The following is a 17,257-nucleotide window of genomic DNA, read 5'->3' as shown; positions in this document are numbered from 1 at the left end:
TGTGATCAAGGTGGAGAAGATCAAGACAAGACTTGGCTTGATGGACCGGTTGCAAGCGTGAAGGGCAAGTCGAAGGCTTTGGAGTGATGGACCGCGTGGCGGTGAAGCTTGAGCAAGACTTGGCGCCGATGGACGATGGCAACGGTGAAGAGCAAGTAGAGTCAAGATCGATGAACCAATATGATCATGTGATGATATGAAGTGGATCATATCATTGTTGATTGTGTTGGTGCATGTGTTGCATCGATATTGAAGGAGATGGAATGGAATGCGCAAGGCAAAGGTATAACCTAGGGCATTTCATTTCACCGGTCATAGGTGTGTAGAGAAGTTTATGACCGAGTTTAGAATAGATGGCCGTACTATCAAGAGGGGCAAACTTGTTTGCATATCGGTCATCTAGTGCCACTCGAGTGATCTAACTTTGCATTGTCGCTAGGATCGAGTGGCGTGGCAAGTTGAGTGGCTAACATCCTTTGGGAAATGATTGTGAAAATGCTAACACACTTACACATGGTGGTGTACACTTGGTGGTGTTGGCACATTTACAAAGGAGGTGGTGTTTGCAGGGTTTGATTCGGCGCTTTCGGGAAAATGGAATGCCTATTTTCTATTGCGCCGGATGCAAATTCTTGTGGTTAGCACACTTGAGCAAGGGTGAAGAGAATGGAGAAGATGCTGGCATCGGTCAACTGACCGGACGCTGGATCTGAATGCACCGGATGCTGGAAGGCTACGTCCGGTCGCGCTGACGTGGAGTGTAGCAGTAGCTGGAGAGTGACCGGACGCTGGCTGCGTCCGATCGAGTTCGACCGGACGCGTCCAGTCATGCTCGGGAGCTTACTGGAAACGATCGGATGCTGGGGGTTCAGCGTCCGGTCAGTTGAGTGCTGCTGTGTCTGGTCAGGTCAAGTGACCGTTGGAACCGGGACACGTGGTCGTCTGTGGGTGACCGGATGCTGAGGTCCAGCGTCCGGTCAACACGACCGGAGCGTCCGGTCGGCCCGACCGTTGCCCAGTGAAGGGGTAACGACTAGTTTAGCCCTTGGGGCTATAAATAGAAGTGGCCTTCGGCCATGGCTGGTGCAGGAGCACCTCAAGGGACTTAGTGTCCATGCTTGTGAGTGCTTGGGAGCCCTCCATCACACACATACTTGATAGTGATCATTCGATTGTGTGAGTGAGCGATTCTAGTGCGATTGCATCGTGAGGTTGCATCGAGTGGCACTAGGTGATCGAGTTGCCAGCTGGTGGTGCTTGTTACTCTTGGAGGTTGCCACCTCCTAGACAGCTTGGTGGTGGTCTCCGTCGAAGCCCGCAAGAAGCTTGTGCGGTGCTCCGGAGAAGTGCTTGTGAGGGGTACTTGTGCTCGCCCCGCGGGAGTCGCGAAGAGCAACTTTAGTAAAGCGTGTCATTGAGCTACCCTCACTCAAGGGGTAGGTTCTTGCGGCGCCCGACGTGCGGGCTTAGCGGGTGATGCTAATTAGCCGCTGAACCACCAAGTGAGCGGTCGACACAACGGGGACTAGCGTGTTGGCAAACACATGAACCTCGGGAGAAAAATCATCGTGTCAACCTTATTCTTCCCATTGGTTTGCATCCCCGTTACACAAGCTTGCAATTACTTTTATACATATTAAGCTTGTGTAGTTGCTCTTGTAATTAGATAGCTTGTGTAGCTTGCTAATTACCTTCTTGCTTGTGTAGCATAGAAGTAGCTCCCTTGCGTGGCTAATTTGGTTTTAGTAACCTTGTTAGTCACATTGCTTAGTTTGTGTAGCTAAGTATTTGAGCTCTCTAATTAGGCATTGGTTGCCTTGTTATTGAGCATTGCTAGTGAGCATCGTTAGCTTTGTGCTTTTGCTTACTAGCATGTGTAGGAGCTTCCTTGTTGCTTAAAGTACTAGTGGCATAGGTTTGTGTAACCTTGCTCCTAGAATTGTTTAGGAGAGCTCTAACTAGCCCGGCACCTTTGTTGCATAATTGTTATCTTTGCAAGGTGCTAGTGAATATATATAGTGGGGTATAGTCTTGGCTAGACCAATAGTTTTAATTCCGCATTTGTATCGGTTAGCCGACGCGATTAATTTTAGAAAAGACTATTCACCCCCCCTCTAGTCGCCATCTCGACCCTTCACCCTGCCAGCTCCATCCTAAGTCGAACCATACCATGGAGAATTGCCGCGTCCTCAAGACTATCTACACGCGTCAATAGATTCCGGATACGTCCGACAAGCCTAACGACGCAGGGGAACACCACAACGAGGATAACGACGACGACGATGTAGACCCTCGTCATAAATACGTCAAGCCAACTGATCACGTGCACACCATCATTGGCGGCAAGGTGTCCATTGAGACCAAATGAGAATGCAAGCTGCTCGCCCGTGCTTGCTTGAACGTGGCAAACACCGACAACCTTCTCACCGATCCGCGGCTCCCTCCGTGGTCTCACCATGAAATCTACTTCAGCAGGAAGGACCAATGGGCCGCCATACCTAAGCTAGGGTGTTTTCCCCTGGTCCTCGATCCTTGTATCAACAAGGTTCAGTTCGACAGGGTACTTATCAACGGCGGCAGCTCCATCGATATACTATTCAAGAATAGCCTGCCCGCCCTGAAAATAGCCCAGGCAGACCTGAAGCCGTACGAGGCACAGTTCTGGGGCGTTCTCCTCGGACAGAGCTCTACACCTCTTGGGTAGATCACGCTATCTATGCAATTTGGGACTTCGAACCACTTCCACACCGACTACGTCAACTTCGTGGTCGCTGACTTTGACGGCACCTACCATGCTATTCTTGGTCGACCGTCGCTCACCAAGTTCATGGCCATACCTCATTACAGGTATCTGGTGCTCAAGATGCCTACCGAGAAAGGAGTTCTAACCCTCAGGGGCAACGTATACGCAGCTTATACCTGCGAGGACGACAGCTTTAAAATAGCAGAGGCCCACGACCTCTCTATTCGCATGGCCGAGACCATGCTCGACACTAAGAAGACCTCAGCCGACCACCTGGAGATCCCAGACCTCGAGACTCCATGCAAGAACATCAAGTCAAAGGAGCACAAGGTGATCCAGCTGGTCGACGGCGACTCCAGCAAAACGGCCCTTATCGGGGCCAACCTAGATCCCAAATAGGAAGACGCGCTCGTCGGGTTCTTGAGGAGCAACGTGGATGTGTTCGCATGGAAACCTACCGACATGCCCGGTGTACCTCAGAACTTGATCGAGCACTCCTTAAATGTCAACAGCAAGGCCAAACCTATCAAGCAGAAGCTACGATGGTTCGCTCGCAACAAAAAGGAGGCGATTAGGGTAGAAGTGACATGGCTTTTGGCAGCCGGATTTATCAAAGAAGTGTAACATCCAGAATGGTTAGCCAACCTGGTTCTTATACGCAAAAAGAATAATGAATGGAGAATGTGCGTTGATTACACTGATCTCAACAAACACTGCCCTAAGGACCCCTTCGGCTTACCTCGCATAGACGAGGTCATAGATTCAACCGCCGGTTGCGAGCTCCTTTCCTTTCTCGATTGCTACTCTGGTTATCACCAGATCGCTCTCAAAAAGGACGATCAGATCAAGACGTCTTTCACCACGCCTTTCGGTGCCTACTGCTACACGACTATGTTGTTCGGGCTCAAGAACGCCGGGGCTACATACCAACGCGCCATTCAGGCCTGCCTCGTAGACGAGATAAAAGATGACCTAGTAGAGGCCTATGTGGATGATGTAGTTGTCAAAACCAAGGAAGCACATACCCTTGTTGACAACCTAAAATGTACCTTCGCAGCCCTCAATACATTCCAATGGAAGTTAAACCCAAAGAAGTGCATCTTTGGTGTTCCTTCTGGTATATTGCTAGGCAACGTCGTCAGTTACGGCAGCATACGCCCTAATCCGGAGAAAGTCAAAACTGTCTTAGATATGAAGCCCCCCAAAAAGGTGAAGGATGTCCAGAAGTCTACCGGATGCATGGCCGCTCTAAGCCGTTTCATATCAAGATTAGGAGAAAAAGGGCTACCATTTTTCAAACTGCTCAAAGCATACGAGAAGTTTGAGTGGTCGGAGGAAGCAGACGCTGCCTTCACGCAGCTAAAACATTACCTTACATCACCTCCAGTCCTCACTGCTCCCAGAGAAGACGAAACTCTCCTACTTTACATTGTAGCAACCAATCGGGTGGTCTCCACTACCATGGTGGTCGAGCGTGATGAGCCAGGCCATGCCTATAAGGTACAGCGGCCAATTTATTTCATCAGTGAGGTACTCAACGAATCCAAGACCAGGTACCCACAGATTCAGAAATTGCTCTACGCCATACTGATAACATCCCGAAAGTTGAGACATTACTTCGACGGATATCGTGTGGTGGTCATGACTGAGTACCCTTTGGGGGACATCATCCGCAATAAGGATGCGAACGGGCGCATCGTCAAATGGGCAATGGAGCTATGCCCCTTCTCCTTGGAATTTGCAAGCCGTACTACAATCAAGTCTCAGGCACTCGTCGATTTCGTCGTCGAGTGGACAGACTTAAGCACGCCTACCTCTCCGGGATCTGATGAATATTGGACAATGTACTTCGACAGCTCTCTCAACATTGACGGTGCGGGAGAAGGAGTTGTTTTCGTGTCACCATCCAAGGAGCAGCTCCGGTACATCCTCAGGATTTATTTCTCGGCATCTAATAATGCTGCCGAATATGAAGCATGCCTTCATGGTTTACGCATTGCAGTTGAGCTTGGTGTTAAACGTCTCTACGTCTATGGAGACTCGACTCTGGTCATCAACCAACTCAACAAGGACTGGGACATGACCAGCGAAAAGATGGATGCATACTGCAAATCGATAAGAAAGCTAGAGGGTAGGTTCTATGGCATCGAGTACATACACGTGGTCCGGGACAAGAACCAAGCAGCGGATGCACTGTCAAAGTTAGGATCATCCTGAGCCAAGATCCCACATGGCGTATTTGTCCAAGACCTGCTCACGCCTTCCATTGAAGACGAAGATTCCACGGTCGACAAAGCTCCAGACCAGCAATTAGTGGCTACGGTTCCGGCGCCGAGCACAACTGAGCTGCCTCTGACCACTCATGAGCCAGACTGGAGAACACCTTTCATCAAGTACTTAACAGATGGTAGCGGTTATACTGATCGAACAGAAAATGAGCGCTTGATGCATCGCAGTAAGCAGTATCTGCTCGTCGATGGCAAGTTATGGCGCAAAACGCAAAGGAGGAAATCTTGATGAAGTGTATAACCTAGGAAGAAGGCGAGCATCTCCTAGACCAAATCCACTCTGGCTCCTGCGACAACCACGCAGCCTCAAGAACACTGGTCGGTAAGGCTTTCCGAGCAGGGTTCTATTGGCCGTCAGCAGTAGCCGACGCAGAGAAGCTAGTCCACCACTGTGAGGGTTATCAGTTCTTCGCCAAGAGAATCCACGTACCAGCACATGAGATCCAAACGATACCAGCCTCTTGGCCCTTCGCATGCTGGGGACTGGATATGATTGGGCCCTTCAGACCGGCTCCTGGGAAATTTACATGTGTCTTTGTGCTGATTGACAAATTCTCTAAGTGGATAGAATACATGCCTTTGGTACAGGCATCTTCAAAAAAGGCTGTAATGTTCCTCGACTAGGTCATCCATCGTTTTGGCATACCCAATAGCATCATCACCGATCTAGGTACTCAGTTCACCGGGAATGCTTTTTGGGACTTCTGCGATGAAAGGAGCATAGTAGTAAAATACGTCTTGGTGGCGCACCCTAGAGCCAATGGACAAGTCGAGCGGGCAAATGGCATGATCTTGGACGCATTGAAGAAGAGGATGTACAGAGAAAACAACAAAGCTCCCAGAAGATGGCTTAAGGAGTTACCAGCCATGGTCTGGGGCCTCCGAACTCAGCCCAGTCGTAACACCGGTGTCTCACCATACTTTATGGTTTACGGCGCTGAGGCAGTCCTCCCACCAGATATAGCTTTCAGACCAGCACAAGTAGAGAACTTCGACGAGGGCAAGGTCAATGAAGTACGGGAGCTAGAAGTGAACAGCGCAGAAGAGAAAAGGCTCGATTCTTGTGTACGTACGGCCAAATACCTTGCTGTTTTGCGTAGGTACTACAACAAGAATGTTAAAGAATGTTTCTTCATGGTCGGGGACTTGGTCCTGAAGTGGAAGACGAACCAGGCTGGTGTACACAAACTCGCAACTCCATGGGAGGGACCCTTCATGATCAAGGAAGTCACACGACCAACGTCTTACAGGTTAGCTCACCTGGACGGTACGGACGTACCAAACTCGTGGCACATCGACAAGCTTAGACGTTTCTATGCTTAACTACTGAGATATGTACTCCTCTTGTACTTTCGATTTAATTCAATAAAGAAATTATGATTTCTTCAACCACTCTAATGTGTCACTTCGAGTTTTATGGTTATTCTAACTTAGCTAGTAAAAGCCGACCACCACTCCTTCTACGGTTTTCGAAGCAGGCCCTGTCTCCGGTTCCTCCCAATACATGCATGGGATCCGCTCTCTACGTTATGGGTGATCGGCAGGTCCCCCTTGGTTTAACTTGTCTGCGTCTACGTGTGCACAGGTCACCGGACCTCACACTCCGACCACATGGAAAACTAGGGCCGCACAAACTTTTTGGGATGATGTGTCGAGCACGATGGTACAACTAAATAGAACATTAACATGTTCTTACTTAGTTACACCAACATAAAGTATTAAGCTTAAATACGCTTTATACAAAGCAAACAAGCTTATAATAATATACAGTTACGTTATTACAAGCTTGCCTGAAGAGGCTCAAGTTCACAATAACACAACTATGTCCTCCTTCTATAGCTCTAAGCCTATTACATTGGTTGGTCGGGGCGCATGGCACTTACTGCTCGCCGCTTCTGATACCCTACTCGAGTCTCGGGGACTCTTGTGCTAGTCGAGCTGAAGGGGATGGCCCCGCCGGTGCCTGGCTGGTCAAGACCGCAGGCTTCGTTGGTTGGCTTGCAGCTGATGGCATTTCCAGCTGACTTGTCAATGGCGTACCCTGTACAGGTGCTGTCCCACCTCCACACAGGTTAATATCGCCAATTATCTTTGACGACAAGTCCAGCTGGGCCGTCCGAAGCTCCTCTGCCTTGTCTAGGTCTACCTCCTTCGGGTACCCAGCCTCCAGGCGCTTGAGATCGATTAGGGGGTAGTGGGCACACACCATGCTTAGTACATGGGCACCTATGTACTCACCCGCCTCCTTCACGAACTCTTGGAACCATCCCCATGCTTGTCTGCATCTCTCGACCAGTCCGAGCTGGGGTGTCTTCAGCTCTTCCTCTATGAGCGCCGGGTCGATAAGGTCGAGGACGGGCACAATGCTAGTTGCCACTTCTTGGCACCGGTTCTTCCACGTGTCCTGCTCCTCGGTGGCCTTGAGGCATCGTGCTTTCCAGTCGTCATGCTCTTTGATCACAGCCTCTAGGTGTCTCTTGGCATTGACTTTCAAAACTGAACAGAGTACAAGACATCAAATGTAATGACATGACAAGGCAAGGTGGGCAACAGAATGAGAAAGGTGATCTAGAATACTTACTTTTTAGTTCCTCCTTCATTTTGGTGGTGTGGTCTTGGAGTTGAGACTGGCTGCGTGCTAGTTTCTCGTTATCCTCCTTCAGGCGACCACACTCTGCGGTCACACGGCTATTTTCCCCTTGGAGGCGGGTCACTTCAACTTCTAAACCTACATTACAGCTGTTACTGCCAAGAATACAACAACACAAGTCCTGCACTTGCTATGATAAGATGAAAATTTACTTGTTTTCTCTCGCTCTTTGTTATTGAGCTGGCCGACCAGGTTTTGGTTCTGTGCTTCTTGCTCTGTCCTCTCCTGGTCGGTGGCTTCAAGTTGGCGCTGCAAGCGTTCCACTTCGGTTGCCAGTTCTTTATTGGTCGTCGTGATCCCTTCAATCTGGTCGAAGCACCTCTTTCAGTATTTTGCGGTTTTCATCAAGTCCTGCATATAGATAAGCTAAGTCAGACAGTTCGACTATATAATAGGGTCGAGTGGTCAAGCCAAACATACCTGGACTTCTGTCACCAGACGCTTGGCCACCCGTTCGACTCTTAGGGTCTCTTCGACCTCTGGGATTTCTTCGTGCATAACCCATTCGTCGTTCCACCAGCGCGACACATATACATGCTGTCACCTATCTTGGGGACAGCCTAGGACCTCTTCTACTTCTTCCTCTTCAGCCTCCTGTTCGGGGGGTGGCGCTGGTCTAGAGTCTGCAGACTCCGCGACCACCATGGCTTTTCCATGAGCCATCGCGTCGGCAAGAGTGCTCCGTGCCACTTCTGCCTGCTGCTCCTCGGCTAGATCCGGTTCCCTTGGCGCCAAGGTATCTTCCTCAGTAGGGTTTGTGCTCGGAGCACTTGTACTCTGCTTGGCTGTCTTCTTGACTAGCCGCTCGGGGACTGACGTCTGGTCGTCCGCCTGCTGAGGTCCCGGCGGAGTTCCTACTATAGGCTCCTCCACGGCTGGCTGCTGGGCAGTTTGTCCCGCCATTGCTGGCGAAGTTGTGCCGCACCCAGCTAGCTGGTCGGGGTTCTCAGTGGACGCCGACATAATATATAAGAGACAAGTTCAGAAGATAATAGTATCCAATGCAAATTACAAGCTTACATTAAAGATATAGATACTTACAGCCTCGAAGCACGGAATGATGTGGCGAAGGAGCATCTCCTCGACCGCCCCTGCTCTGCGTGCTCAGCAGGTTCCACCGGGACTCTTTCCACCTCCGGTACAGGCGTCAGGGTCTGATGCTCGATGTTTCCCTCGCTTGTCCTCTGTGTTGCAGTGGTCGGTGATGTGATCACTGCTGGCACAGAGGAGCCACCCTGCTCCATCAACCCCATTTGTCTTCTCCTCTTTCGAGGGACGAGCCGAAAGATGTCCGCATCCTCTACTTCATCGTCCGACAGGGGGAAGATGGCTTGGCGTCGTTTGCTGGCAGCCGAACGCTTGCCAGCGGCTTTGGTCGATGCATCCTCCATAGTCTCGAGTGTCGCCCAGTGGACGTCGTCGGTCCTAGCGCTGGTCTGGGTGGCTGGGCCGGCAGCTTGCGGCCAATCCACATCGAGGGAGGCGACACGAACACTGCTGCCCGATCACGACCGTTACACTGAGACACAAAACGGGGACAACAGTCAATTTCTTGTTACAACATGACTCTATAGTTAAAAGGAGGCATCATTTACCTTTGGGGGAGGTTGAGCCAGCTTGAAGGCGTGCTCGATGTCGTTCAGCCTGACATAATTGGGATCGGCCAGGTTGAATAGCTCCCCAATCCTGGCCTTGATTTCCATCTTGTCGAGCGGCTCTTTCCTAGTCCTTGTTGGATCTACGCTCCCCTAGTACTCGAAGCCTGGATGAACCCTCTTCTGGCAGGGCTGGATCCTTCGACTGATGAAGTTCTCGACCACACTTGGGCCATCTAGCTTTCCCCATGGGATCATCCCGAGCAGTTCGGCGATCTGCTCTAGGTTCTCGGGCTTCTCTGTCCAGCTATTCTTCTTCTCCGGAATCAGCCCCACGTCGCATAGGGTGATGGTGTTCGGCTCTTCACGGATGTAGAACCACTTCTTGTACCACTCGTCCAGCGAGGTGTTCCAGGGGCAGTGCAAGTATTGTGCTTTCATGCCGTCGCGCAGATTCAGGTAGACGCCTCCGGCTATCTTCGAGTCACCGCTCCCTTTCTTCCGAAGACAGAACAGGTGGCGAAAGAGGTCAAAATGGGGCTAGAAGCCACCATAAGACTCACAGAGATGGATGAAGGTGGAGACAAGAAGAATTGAGTTGGGATGCAGATTGCAAATCCCAACCTCGTAATACAAGCAGAGACCCTGAAGGAAAGGGTGCACTAGAATCCCGAAACCCCGTTTGAAGAAGTCTTCGAAAACCACAATCTCACCTAGTTGTGGATCGGGGAAGCTTTCTCCTTCCGACGCACACCATCCCACGAGTGCCTTGTTGTGGAGCACTCCCATGGCGACGAGGTCTTCGATGGTCTGCTCATTGCTCCACGACTTCCACCACTCCTTCGCCATGACTCCACCTTTCTTCTGGGCGTCTCTCTTCGCCATTAGTCTGTCCTTACTAAGGGGGTGGATGCGGTGGTGAGGGGATTGGCGATGATTTTCGGAGGAATAGGGTTCGGCAGGAGGAAGAAGAAGGTTGCGGCGGTGAATGACAATGGGGAACGGTGTGAGTAACTTACCAGATCTACATTATATATAACAAAGAGCTCCGTCGTTTCGTCCGCCCGAGATTATTGGGAGACGTGCGCACGCGCCGTAGATGGTTGTTCACACAACCTCGAGATCTACGCCAATAAACGCGCTCCTTCGTTACCAGTGTATGCGCCTCTTCGTTGATAGTGTAAGAGGGCCCACACTGACGCACCTCTATACAGGTGCCAAGCGACTGTTTGCCAGAAAAGAGTAAGAAGACAGAATGACATACTATACCCATCTGCTTTTTTGACCAGGCATGTCAGACTAGACTTGGCAGAGAATGAAGATAAATAAATACACCGAATAAATACATCAATGGCGTTCGTGTTTTCGATGCCTGTTTTGTGCTCAAGGATGGATCAGACTCTTACAATGCTCTGGGACCGTCCAGACCACTGCCATGCTCGGGGACTGCCCAGACCACTGCCGTGCTCGAGGACTACCCAGACCACTGCCGTGCTCGTGGACCGCCTAGACAACTGACGTGCTCGGGGACTGCTCCGACCACTAACGTGCTCGGGGACTACTCCGACCACTATCGCGCTCGGGGACTGCTCTGACCACTAACATGCTCGGGGACTACTCCGACCACTGTCACGCTCGGGGACTGCTCCGACAACTGATGTGCTCGGGGACTATCCCGACCACTGCTTGGAGAATCGTTCTCCTCGGCTACATGTGATTTGCACTCACATACAGTTGAGAGACATTTATTTAGACCTTGCTACAAGGCTCATACTTCGCCTTCCAGCAAGCTCGGGGACTACATCGATACGATGCACCTGCCGGTGCATCTCGTATCGCCTGTACGACGATTGGGTTCTCAACTTAACTAGGAATTCTTTTTAGACCCTGGCACCACGTGCCTACGTCACCTATTACCGAGCTCGGGGACTAAGTGGGCACACTTCACCTTGCGGTGAGTGTGCTTGTTTTTCGACCACTACGCTTCTGATGATCAAAGATGCTACGCTTCAAGACGCACTTACATTTCTTTTCAGAAATATAAGTGGGCACACTTTCCGGGACAGAAATCTTTTTCTTTTTTCTTAAGAGCACCATACATTCTTCGGACAACCTATTTCTCCGGCGACGACGGTGGTCAAGAGACGTCAAGGACTCGAGCCTTACTTGTCGGAGAAGGTCGAAATGGCGTGTCGCAGCATAATACATGGTGCTCAGAGACTAGCTGTGGGGGTATTAACCCCTATACCCTTATGGCTAAGCTTGGGCCGGCCCGGATCGATGGGTCCGGTCCATCCGAAAGACGACGTGCGGCCCAGCCAACCTGGTTGGAGTCCCGTGCAAGGAGTCAAGGCGGATTTGGCGATCAAGCAGGATCCTAGTCGGTTAGAATAGGAATCCTTATCCGGCCACATATGGCAATTGTAACTGACTAGGATTAGTTTCTAGATCTGTAACCCTGCCCCCCGGACTATATAAGGTGGGCATGGGATCCCTCTAAAAACATCTCTCATTGACATACAACAATACAAATCAGATGCAGGACGTAGGTATTACGCCTTCTTGGTGGCCGAACCTGGATAAAACCTCGTGTCCATCTTGCGTCACCGTCTTGTTTGTGGCTTGCGCATCTGTCTACCGACAATCTACTACCTTGGGCATACCCCTAGGTAGACTGCCGACCATATTTCGTCGACACATGGCGGAGATGACATCGGTCGTGGGGACTTGCGGGGAGAAGAGAGCGCGCACGGGAAGGGATGGATGGTTCGGTGGTATTGGTACGTTCGGGCAGTAGAGGCTTAGGGTCATCACCGAGCAAGGCGAGTGCGGCCATGGCGCGGCGAGGTGAATGCTTGTGCCACCAGGCGAGCACCCAGTCGGCGTCGAGATGGCTGAGGGATGACATGAGCATGGACACGGCGCGGGGCTGGTAAGCTCTGGCCGGTATGCGTGCACGATGAGGCGAGCGTGGACACTACCACGGCGTGGTAAGAGTGGGTGAGGCTAGGGAGATTGGGGGAAGTGGCCAGCAAAGGTGTTGCTGTTAAGGAGTAGAAGATAGCTATGGCAAGGTGGTTTTTGTAAAATTCTATCATAGTCCTATAGTCCACGGCTTTACAAGTTCATAGAGGCATATCCAAATTTGAGAGTTCATAGACCTAAGTGGCACCTATGGACAAGTTTAAGGCCCGCCGGTCTATTTAACTCTTAGTTTTTCATAACATCCATGTACATTCATTTAATCATTTCATCTATTGCTTCTACAAATAAATTTATGCCTAAATTTCTTTTATGATACTATATATAGCAACATCAATGCCAAAAAATGCATAAAAGCTGTATGAATAATGGTACATATTGCATTGCCGTTGACAAACCCCACTTCAAATCAAATAAGAACAAACTCCTATAATCACCACCATAAGGCCTCGTTCGTTTTAGTCGGATTGGATCCCGGCGAGGATTACTTCCAGGCCCGGTTTGAGTGATTCCACCCGTGTCACTCAATCTGAGCGAGTGGCCAGGCTCCGTTCCGGAGGGGACGAGGTGGGGAATGAATCCGGGCCGTGAGCAGAAGGGGGAAAACCGAACCGGGCCTGTTTCCATTCCGGACCAGATCTAACCAAACAGCGAATCCAAGCCATGCCTGACTCCATTCCCGGCCGTTCCAATCCGCTTGGATTGGGCTACATTCCGGGCTAAACCGACCGAACCGAACAAGCCCTAAGTAGATTTGAGGGTTGGGGGAAAAACTTGGGCTCAACAGCGTCATAAAGCAAAACGCCCTATTTTAGGACTCGGCGCTGCCTGCCACGCCGTCCTGGAATCGGACCCTGGTGTTTTTGCGGCAAAACGGATCGGACCCTGGAAAACAAAAACAAACACCGATGGCCACGCAAGGCCGCGTCCGAGTCTGACACAGCCGCCGCGCACCCAGGCCAATAAAACAACACCTAGCAGCCCGCCACGCCGTCCCATCAAACCAAAGTTGCGCAGCTCCATCGGCCAATTGACATCGTAAGGACAGTCCCAATGGTGTATTGATGATGGTTTCTATCCTCATTAAATGACTTGCCACGTAGGCAAAACGCTGACATGGCAATGTAATTAATGAAGAAAGAGAGCAAAAATCCTAGAAATGGTTTCCTCATGAAGAAATCAGGTCTTCTCTTGACCCAATACACCAAGAAACCATGAAATCGCCATTGGGGAGAAACCACCAGTTTCTAGGAGGCTCGTGCCGCACTCCCATTGGAGGAAGAAGATAGAGTTGGGAGAGAGAAAGAGAAAATAATTATTACTCATAGAAACCATGGGTTGGAAAGCAGTACTAGTTTTTTCATTGGGACTGCGCTAATCAAGCGAGATGGGACGCATTAATCATGCCGCGTCACTTCTACTCGCCGTCGCCCTCGCGCTCCTGCTCCCAGCGTCGTTGTGCGCCGCCGAGCTGATCAAGTCCACGCCCACGCTCTGGGGCTTCCACCTGCCGCTGCTCGACGGTGTCATCGGCGCCGAGAGCCTCGCCTTCGACCGGCGTGGCCAAGGCCCCTACGCCGGGTCTCCGATGGCCGCGTCCTCAAGTTGGGCGGAAGAGCCATCGGCTGGACCACTTTCGCCCACAGTCCAAACTACAGGAAGATCCCCTGTGCACGGCGTCCGTGGTGCCGTCCGAGGAGACGGAGAGCATGTGCGGCCGCCCGCTTGGGCTGCAGTTCACGCCATGACCGGTGACCTCTACATCGCCGACGAGTACATGGGGCTCATGAAGGTCGGGCCCGACGGCGGCGAGGCCCAGGTGCTGGCGACCCAAGCGGACGACGGCGCGCCGTTCCACTTCGTCAACAGACTCGACGTCGACCAGGGCACGGGCGATGTATACTTCACAGACAGCAGCGCCACGTATCCGCGCAGGTTCAACACCGAGATCATGATGAACGCCGACGCGACGGGGCGGCTGCTCAAGTACGACGCGCGGACAAAGCAGGTCACCGTGCTCAAGACCGACCTGCCGTACCCCAACAGCATGGCGGTGAGCAGCGACAGGACGCATGTGGTGGTGGCGCACACCGTGCCGTGCCAGGCGTTCAGGTATTGGCTCAAGGGGCCCAAGGCGTACCTTTAGTCCCGGATTGGTGCTCCTGGTTGGAAAACCGGGACTAAAGGGGTTTCCCAACCGGGAGCAAAAAGCCTTGCTGCACTAGTGTGAGCTCCTCGCGGACCTGCCTGGGTATCCGGACAATGTGAGGCGCGACGCCAAGGGTGGCTACTGGGTAGCGCTGAAGCAGGAGAAGGCGTGGCTTGATGTGACGACGCCTCCATTGAAGCATCTAGTTGGTGTCCGGCTTGGTGTAGATGGCGCGGCGGTAGAGGAGGAGCTGACTGCGGCCAAGGGCATGACCTTGAGCGACGTCGCCGAGAAGGATGGCCAGCTGTGGCTGGGATCGGTAGAACTAGACTACGTGGGTCTAGTTTAGATTACTACAGTACCGGATTAGCCGATCAGATAACAATACTAGCAACAGTGACATACCCTCTAGTATTCAGATTGGACAATAGTTGTAGTCAGAGTACTCTCTCTGTTTGAATAAACATTATTGTATATTTATAGTGTAGGGAGTATCTTCTTATGGTTCTAATGACATTCACATTGATTTTATTTATTATTAGATTAGATGTACAAAGTCGTTTATGATTGCTCATATAGTAGCCTTTTTTTTTGCGCCTCTCATCTAGGTACAACTGTAGTATCTGTTCATGGACAGACACACACCAACACCACACACTCACACACACCGCACTTACACCACAAGTACACAAACAGATCCTACAACTACACCTAGATTCCACGATCGCGTCCTTTGTGAGATCACCGGGTCCATGGATCCGTAGACGACGAGGTGCGTTGCATTCCCTTTGTGGTTCCACGCGCGAGAGGCAACAGAATTATTTTGGGGACTAACCCCGGTGAGACACCAGAAAATCGCAGCCACTGGGGCTCGATCCCTGGCCGTCAAGGTCCCAACGACCGGACCTTGCCACCCGAGCTACGCTCGGATCTCCATATAGCAGCCGTTGTGTCGCTATGGATGCTCTACTTATAAATAACCTTTTTCACGGATGTTATACCAACAAATACACCTGCATAAGCGATGTTACCAACAAACACACAACACAAACTATTTTTTTCAATAAAATTTAAACAAAAAATATAATTATTGGATATCAGTCGCTAATTGATATACCGTGTTATTGTTAAAAAAGATAAATAGGTATATTTTCGGTCAAACTGCTTTGTACTTGCGCTGCTTAATCTAATATGGAGATACCACTAATTAGTTTATAACAGTTTTTGGCTCCATTGAGCGCCGTGTTGCAACCAAGATTAATTTGTTGTAAATAGTTTCTAAGTAATATATTCTTAATGCAATGATAGCTCTCCCGTGTATTAAAAAAAAGTTTTAGAGAATCTACCACGTTAGATCCACATACACTACTAATAGTCAATCACTGTAGTCAGGTACGCAAATTGGGGATCCTATTCACCTGCTAATGAAGACCCCTACTATCACGGTAGGTTGACCCACAACCTTGCATTGATATACCACTCCCGTTCAGAGCAACACAACCGACAGTGATAGAAGGACAAGAACGAACTTCACCAGCACCCCTCTCTATGCCAACTATGGGCCATTGTTAGTAATTCTTAAGCTCTTTGGTAAGCTCTAATCACACCCCTAGTGAAGCCCACCATCCAATTCATCCCCTAAGTACACAATTTGGTAGATTAGCCATGGATGGCCTTCACCTAAGCAAAACCCACCTATGTACCTCCCTTGATTAGTTCTAGACCCTCCTAGCAACCTCTAGAATTCAACCTCTTAGCAAACCATAGCCCAGTCTACTCTCGACAAGCTTAAGGGTAAGCCTCGGTGCCTTCACCATGGCTGGATGTCCAAAATGCCTAAGATCACACAACATAGACCTAGTAGTTTTTGTTAATGGACTTGCTAGTGCTCGGATGTCCGATTCGGGGCGCTAGCTTCGGACGGTACCCCCTCAGCGAACGAGCGAGCACCCTAGCGCGTCGGGCTTGCCAACGAGCGCCCTAGCAGCAGGCCCGTGCCTCCAGCCGCTTCCCATGCGCATCTCATGTGCGACTCCCGATCTACTTTTAACACATCTAGATGCAAGAGTTACAACATGCAAAGAAGATAGATGAAACACCTTAAACACGCATCTGAAACACTTGCAAAAAACACCTGAAAAAATACTTGAAAACTATTACAAACATATGCAACATCCAGATAAAACATTTGCAATAGATGTATGAAAACACCTGAAACCACTTGAAAATACGCTTGCAACATGCATGCATATGTAACATCCAGATCTACTTTTGCAACATGCGGATGAAAATACTTGCAACATAGGTCTGATATAGATGAAACATTTAGAACATACAATTGGAACATATGTGTATAGCCATTGCACAACATGTGCAACATCTTGAGATCTATTTTTACAATATCCCGATCTACTTTTGCAACACCGATACGAATCACTTGAACAACATACCTCCGAAACACCTGAAACACATGTTTTCAACATGCGCTTTCAGTTCAACGTCTTCTTGCTACTTCAGAATGGAGGTTCTTCGGTGTGTGAAGTTCACCAGTGTAGAGCTTGCCGGTGGCATGGAGCTTGCATCTCTGTTGGAGAAGGCCACGACAGGTCCGGTGAAGAAGGCCGCGGCGGGTCGCTCTGGTGGAGAAGATGGATCGTGCACTAGAGAAGGCTGCAGTGGGCAGGAGGTGTCATGGAGAGGGAGGAAGATGGGTAGTCATGCTGGGGCGCAGTGGAGATGCCGACCGACAGCCGACGCCCGAACGCCGAGGTGGCATGGTAGAGCACTATCGCGGCACAGCGGTGGAGCGCCTTCTGGCGAGGACAAGTGAACGAGAGGCTTCTGGACAAG

The 17,257-nt window shown here is 50.5% G+C and overlaps 1 pseudogene; it reads left to right on the top strand.

The window, feature by feature from the left end:
• Nucleotides 1–13,645: 13,645 nt before the first annotated feature.
• On the top strand, nucleotides 13,646–14,756 carry LOC136471590 (protein STRICTOSIDINE SYNTHASE-LIKE 10-like; annotated as a pseudogene).
• Nucleotides 14,757–17,257: the final 2,501 nt, after the last annotated feature.

This window comes from Miscanthus floridulus, chromosome 8, assembly GCF_019320115.1.
Source record: "Miscanthus floridulus cultivar M001 chromosome 8, ASM1932011v1, whole genome shotgun sequence".
Taxonomy (NCBI): Eukaryota; Viridiplantae; Streptophyta; class Magnoliopsida; order Poales; family Poaceae; genus Miscanthus; species Miscanthus floridulus.
This window is presented reverse-complemented; position numbering and strand designations above follow the sequence as displayed.